The 6,388-nt window shown below is 36.6% G+C and overlaps 1 pseudogene; it reads left to right on the plus strand.

Moving 5' to 3' along the window:
- Nucleotides 1–1,053: 1,053 nt before the first annotated feature.
- Nucleotides 1,054–1,152, plus strand: LOC132267986 (small nucleolar RNA R71; annotated as a pseudogene).
- Nucleotides 1,153–6,388: the final 5,236 nt, after the last annotated feature.

Below are 6,388 nucleotides of genomic sequence, written 5' to 3' on the forward strand. Positions count from 1 at the left end.
TATATGGTCATGCACATGCAATGAAGGAGGAATATGATATGAAACGGGATGGGTCTCAACTTGTGGTTGCATCGGTACACTCTCTTCATTGGACATACCCACTTGGTTGTCCACAATCCTTCCACTTCTCAAGGTAGTCATCGCATTGATATACTCTATTGTGTGACCTTCCGATGAGGAATGAGTCTCCATAACACATTGTTGCTTTTGTGGGGCATTCAAAGGCATTTTTTCCTTCTCTCTTGCATTTAAAATGCTTGCTATTTGCCCAACTTGGGTTTCTAGCTTAGCAAAAGATTGAGAATGAGAATGACGCAATTGTGCATTTGCCTCTAAAGTGCCCAAAGCGGTTAAAACTATCTCTTCAAAAGTGGGACTTCTAACATTTCCTTGGGAATACGATAGTTGATTAGGAAAATGAGAATTTGAAAATTGGTTTCCTTGTGATTGATATGATAATCTAAAACCTTGGGAACCTTGGCTTTGTAATGGAGGTGGAATGTTCTTTCCTTGAAACCGCCTTGGGAAGGGTTTGATCCCTCCCCTTGGTTTTTCCAAGAGAAATTCGGGTGATTCCTCCAACTAGGATTGTAATGATTTCCATAAGGATTGTTCCCTTGATTAGTAAAAACAACATTTGCTTGTTCATGATGCTCACTTTGCACATGTCCATGGGGACAATTGGAAGTAGAATGTAAAACACTTGAATAAGTCATACATGTCTCATTAGATGCATGATGAGAATGGTTAGGGAAGGAAGATACTTGATTTGCCGAGTTTTGGTTGATCAAAAATTGATCAAACCTTTGAGATAATGACTTTATTTCGGCAGCAATTTCATTGGAGTGGTCAACTTGATGTAAGCCAACACTCTTCTTACCATTCTTTAAAGATAAAGTACGATGCAAAGAATTTTCACTCATGCTCTCATAAAGATGCCACACATCATCCTCATGCCTATCAATGTAAGAGCCACCCATGGAAGTATCAACCATACCTTTGTAATTGTCCGATAAGCTCTTAAAGAAATATTGAACTAATTGCCATTTGGGCATGTCATGATGTGGACACTTCCTAAGTAATTCATTAAAATGTTCCTATGCCTCATGAAATGTTTCTCCATCCCCATGTGAAAATTCTCGAATTGAGGTTTTAATAGCATTGGTCTTAGAAACCGGATAGTACTTTTTCAAGGACTCTTGTTGCATTTCCGCCCAAGAAGTTATCAAAAAAGGCCTAAGATTGTTAAACCAATATTTTGCCTTATTTTTAAGGGTGAATGGAAAAAGTTTAAGCCTTAAGACCTCTTCCGGCATGTCCGTATATTTTACAGCGGAACAAACTTCAAGAAATTCATCCAAATGCTTGTAAGGTTCTTCACTTGGAAGTCCATGATAATCAGGAAGCATTTGAATGGTTTGTGGCTTGATTTCATAGTGGTGTGCTTTAAATGGTGGCAATTGAATGCATATGGGTGCATTATATTCATTAGGCACATAGTGATCTTTTAAAGAAAGGGGATGATTAGCAATTAGAGGTGCAACATGGGCACCTTGGTTGCCTTGAATGATGGGAGGTGGTAGAGCATAGATTAGCCTTGGCATTCCCAATGGAATTTGGCTTTCTTGTTGTGGTGGATGAACATATGGCCTTGGCATACCTAATGGAACTTGCATGTTATCAGATGCACATTGGGGTAGAGGATACCTTATTGGCCTATGTGACCAAGGTCCTCCACATGGTCCTCATTGTGTCCTTCCATTAATGAAATGGATTGACTAGAACTACTTCTTCCCCTAAGGTTTTGAACAATCAATTCAAGATAAAAATTTAAAGGGACAAAAGTAGGTCTCAATGATCTACGACCACGCATGCACAATGCAACATAACAAGCAATAACAATAAATACTTCACCTTCACAACAAATCAACAATCAACAACCTTCCTCCATATACAATGTTCTCATACTCCCATGCTTTAACAATATGCAAGAAAAGTAAATTGCCTCCACGTGGGCTCACAATTTATCTAAGAATTGAATTACAAGCCTCCACGCGGGCCGACGATTTAACTAAAGGATGAGTAAAGAAAAGCTCACAAAAGTCCTTTAGCACTTCAACTCCAAATTTTTAGCTTAGCTTAGCAGTTTTTAGATTTTTAGTATTTTTTTCTTGCTTGTTTAGCTTTTTACTTGAATGCTCTTTTGCTCACCTTCTTAGCCCAATGCTCCTTGTCAATCAAGAACAAACACAATAAGTAACAAAAATTGAAAACAAAGTAAAGACACGATCAAAAGAGTACTAATTCCTAATTGATTTCACAAATACGACATTGCCAATCAATCAATCCCCGGCAACGGTGCCAAAAACTTTGTGTGTCGTCGAACCAAACCAGAAGTTTATGCAATGTGGCCAAGTTTTACATTTAGAAATTGCCACTACTATCTTTCACTAAAAATATAGCTAGGGTGAGTAGGGATGGTCCCAAGGGATTGAGTGTCGTACTAGGTTGAGGAATCAAAATTAGGGTTAGTAGGTCAAGTGCTCAAAGTAGTGGTTGGTTGGTTGAATTAAACTAGATGCAAATTAAATTAAAGTAAGCAATAATGTAATAGAGAGAATAAAAGAGAGAGAGAGATCTTGGGGTTTAGAAATGACCACTAAGCATAGCTTTTTTTACACCTTTAATGAATGATTAATGAGGGGAAGAACATGTATTGCAACAAAGTGTGTGTGTGTGGTTGTTTCAACAAGCATGGATGACAAATTAAGCATATATTGTCTAAACAACATGGTGGATAGCACAACATATCAAATTAAGCTATTAATCCTTTCTCTAAGCTCACAATCTAAACGTATCAGAAGGTTAGAGATACATATTACTTGTTTTTCATAAGTATGGAACATCAACAACAAGCATGTATTGTCCTCCCATTTAACAACTACACTACAACTAAGCTAATAGCATGAAATTAAAGCTAATTAAACTAAGGGAGAGGTACAATCCATCAAGAAATGAGTATGAACCATCAAATAAATCACAAGAAAATAACATTAAGCACTATGTTTTGATAATCTCTATATCTATAGCATCAACACACATACATGCATCAATAACACAAGAAATAAAGACAAATAATGAACATATATTCTAGCATACATAGATATATGGATAGAATGAATGATCAATTGGAAGCATTAAATCACATAAATCATTGAATAAACAAGATCTATATATATAAAAGTGTCAAGACATGAATCACAATACAAATCCCCTCAAAAATACATAAATCAAGAAGTGAAAAGCATGCTTAGGGCTAACTCTAGCCCCAAGAGGATGTTTAGCCACTTATGGATGATGTCCCCCAACCCTCAAGAGCAAGCTCCATGGAAGAAATCTGTTCTTTGCTTGATGAAGAGTCTCCAATGGTGTCTCTAGCCTCCTCCTCTTCTTTGCTTCCTTCCTAAGAGTTTTACAAGGTATGATATGACATGATGTGATATGATACAAAGAGTAATCCTTATCCTTATATAGGTAGGTCAAATGACACCCAAAATGAGTTAGGGTTGTACAACAAATATTCCCCAATGATTGGATAAAGGATAACTTTTTGTGAGCTGGAAATTTCACTTTTTTGCACTGGAGGAAGTTCGATCGATCAAAACTTGGACTTGGATTGATCGAACATGGCTGAGATCTATCGAACTTAGGCTGGATCGATCCACGATGGCGGCGCCTTTTTGGATAAAAACAAATTTGAGATATTTTTAGGAAAAGGACAAAAGTGGTTGGTAGGGTGGTACAACTGGATAAAATCAATCATTTGGATAAGGACAAGAATATTTGATCGATCAGAGAAGGAAGTTGGATCGATCGAACTTTTGAGATCTTTCAACAGGGACAAACATGGCTCAAATCCATCTTGAAGTGCTGAAATCGATGAAAGTTGGATCGATCAAACTTTTCTTGAGATCGATCGAAGTTGCTGAAATTCCACCATTTGCTTTCTTTTGCTCTACTTTGCTCATTTCTTTGATTCATCTCAGAATTACTTCAATTATGCTCTTATTTGGCTGAGTTAGCTTGTTTTGGGGATAAGTACCTGAAAATGAAAATAACACGAAATCAATACAGAACGGTAAAATAAGATAGATAAATGTTCTAGAATACCTACGCTTAAGGGGTTTAAATACGCACTTTTCAACGTTATCATGTCCTCCAACCCTCAGGGGCTAACTCCATAGTAGAGATTGCTTCTCTTCTTGGTTGATGGAAGAACTCCAAGCTTGTGTCTCTAGCCTCCTCCTCTCTTTTCTTCCTTGCTAATAATATCAATGTTGTGCCTCTCCAGTGTCTCCAAAATCTCATCTCAAAAAGTGGCTCATATTCCTTATATAGGTAGGTCAAATATCACCCCAAATGAGCTGGGCTCGTACATCAACATTCCTCCAATGATTGGATATGAGACAACTTTTAATGAGCTGGAATTTAGATTTTCTCGGGGTTTGGGAAGTTTGATCTATCAAACTTGTGGTGAGATCAATCGAACTTTGCTGAGACCTATCGAATTGAAGCTGGATCGATCCTCTATAGCGGCGTCTTTTTGGATAAAAACAAATCTGAGATATTTTGAAGATATTTTTGGGAAAAGGACAAAAGTGATTGGTAAGGTGGTACAGCTGGATAAGATCTAGCATGTAGATAAAGATAAGAAAGTTCGATCGATTATAGAATCAAGTTGGATCGATCGAACTTTGAGATCTTTGAATAGGGACAAACATGGCTCAGATCCATCTTGAAGTGCTGAGATCGATGAAAGTTGGATCGATTGAACTTTTCTTGAGATCGATCAAAGTTGCTGAAATTCCACCCTTTGCTTCCTTTTGCTCTAATTTGCTCATTTCTTTTATTCATCCCAGAATTGCGTCATTTCTGCTCTTATTTGGTTGAGTTAGCTTATTTTAGGGACAAGTACCTAAAAATGGAAATAACATGAAATCAATACAAAGCGGGAAAATAAGATAGATAAAGGTTCTAGAATACCTGAGTTTAAGGGGTTTAAATGCGCACTTTTCAGCGCTCATTACATGACACTTGAAACTTTAGGGTATACGCATGCACTTCTTCCTACGAGTAACTTGTTTACTCACCCTAGTTGTTTAGGATATTTTTAAGTAAGGGAACCCTATTTTGGGATGCACAACATCCCTAGGTTAGCGTGGTTACATTTATGTCTCTTTATGTAATTTTGCACAAATGCAAGTGTTAACATGTTTAAATTTCACATTTGAAGTTGTAACGCATAGCTAGGTTTCATACGTTGTTTTTACCTTGCAATATGTAAAGTGTGCCTGAGTACACTATTTGGGATCATTTTTATATGTATAATGTGTGGCGAAGGGCCAAACACCTTTTCGTTTCTATTTATGTAACTTGATTTCCATGTTTTACTTTTAAAAGTAAATTTCTGAACTTTGAGGTTTGACATGTCATATTTAGTATTTGGCGTGTATAGAAGCTGTGGACACTTGTAACATACTTAAATATGCATATTACGTTTATGCGCATATTCACTTTTGCACACAACACCTTATTTGTTTGAAATGTATACTGGGGCATGCATTTTTATTTTTGTTGCAAATCTAATTCTAAGGGCATTTTAGGTATTTCCTTTGATAAATAAGATCTTCTCTTGACATGGTCACTTAGAAAATGTGATTTTAGGGTGGATTAATTCACAGCATATTTCCAAAAATAGTCGTCTTGGTCTCGAAAACCCTGCGTCAATTCCAATTTTCTAGTTTTCTTCTGTTTTTCCATAATTTGGTTTGGTAGAACCGGTTCAAGGGTCATTCTAGTGTCCAACATAAGCTCTTTACCCATGTTGAACCCTAAACCGGTTCAGGTTCCCCAGAACCTTTTTCTACAGATTTTAGCTTTAGTCTTCTAACTTCAAACTGTCATAACTCTTTCGTTTTAACTTCGAATTAGTCTGTTCTTTAGTCTAAACGGATTGTGAAGTAAGCTTTCCAATAGTACCAATTTAAATTTTATATTTTACTCTTAACTCGAGATATCCTTGTTTTAGTGAAACGGTGTTAGAATTTGGTTCGAACTGGGATAGGGTTCAAATGGGGTTTTCTTCTTTTGGCCTTGAGACTTCATGTGAGCTTACCAAAGGATGTTTTAGGATATTTTTTTTTTTATCTCATTTGACTTGTTATAAGTTAAATTCACTCCACTTAGGGTAAAATAGTCATTTTACCCTTAGGGTTCACTTTGTCCGATTTTTAAAACCTAGCTTCTATTTTTGCTTCCATTTGAGGTTTGTGGCTTCATAGGAAGTTACCTTGGTTTCTTAAAGATGATGTTCATCTCTAAAGACCCC

The sequence above is a fragment of the Cornus florida genome, unplaced genomic scaffold, assembly GCF_030987335.1.
Source record: "Cornus florida cultivar Cherokee Brave unplaced genomic scaffold, ASM3098733v1 CherokeeBrave_3.0.0_Hap2_Chr07, whole genome shotgun sequence".
In the NCBI taxonomy this organism is placed as follows: Eukaryota; Viridiplantae; Streptophyta; class Magnoliopsida; order Cornales; family Cornaceae; genus Cornus; species Cornus florida.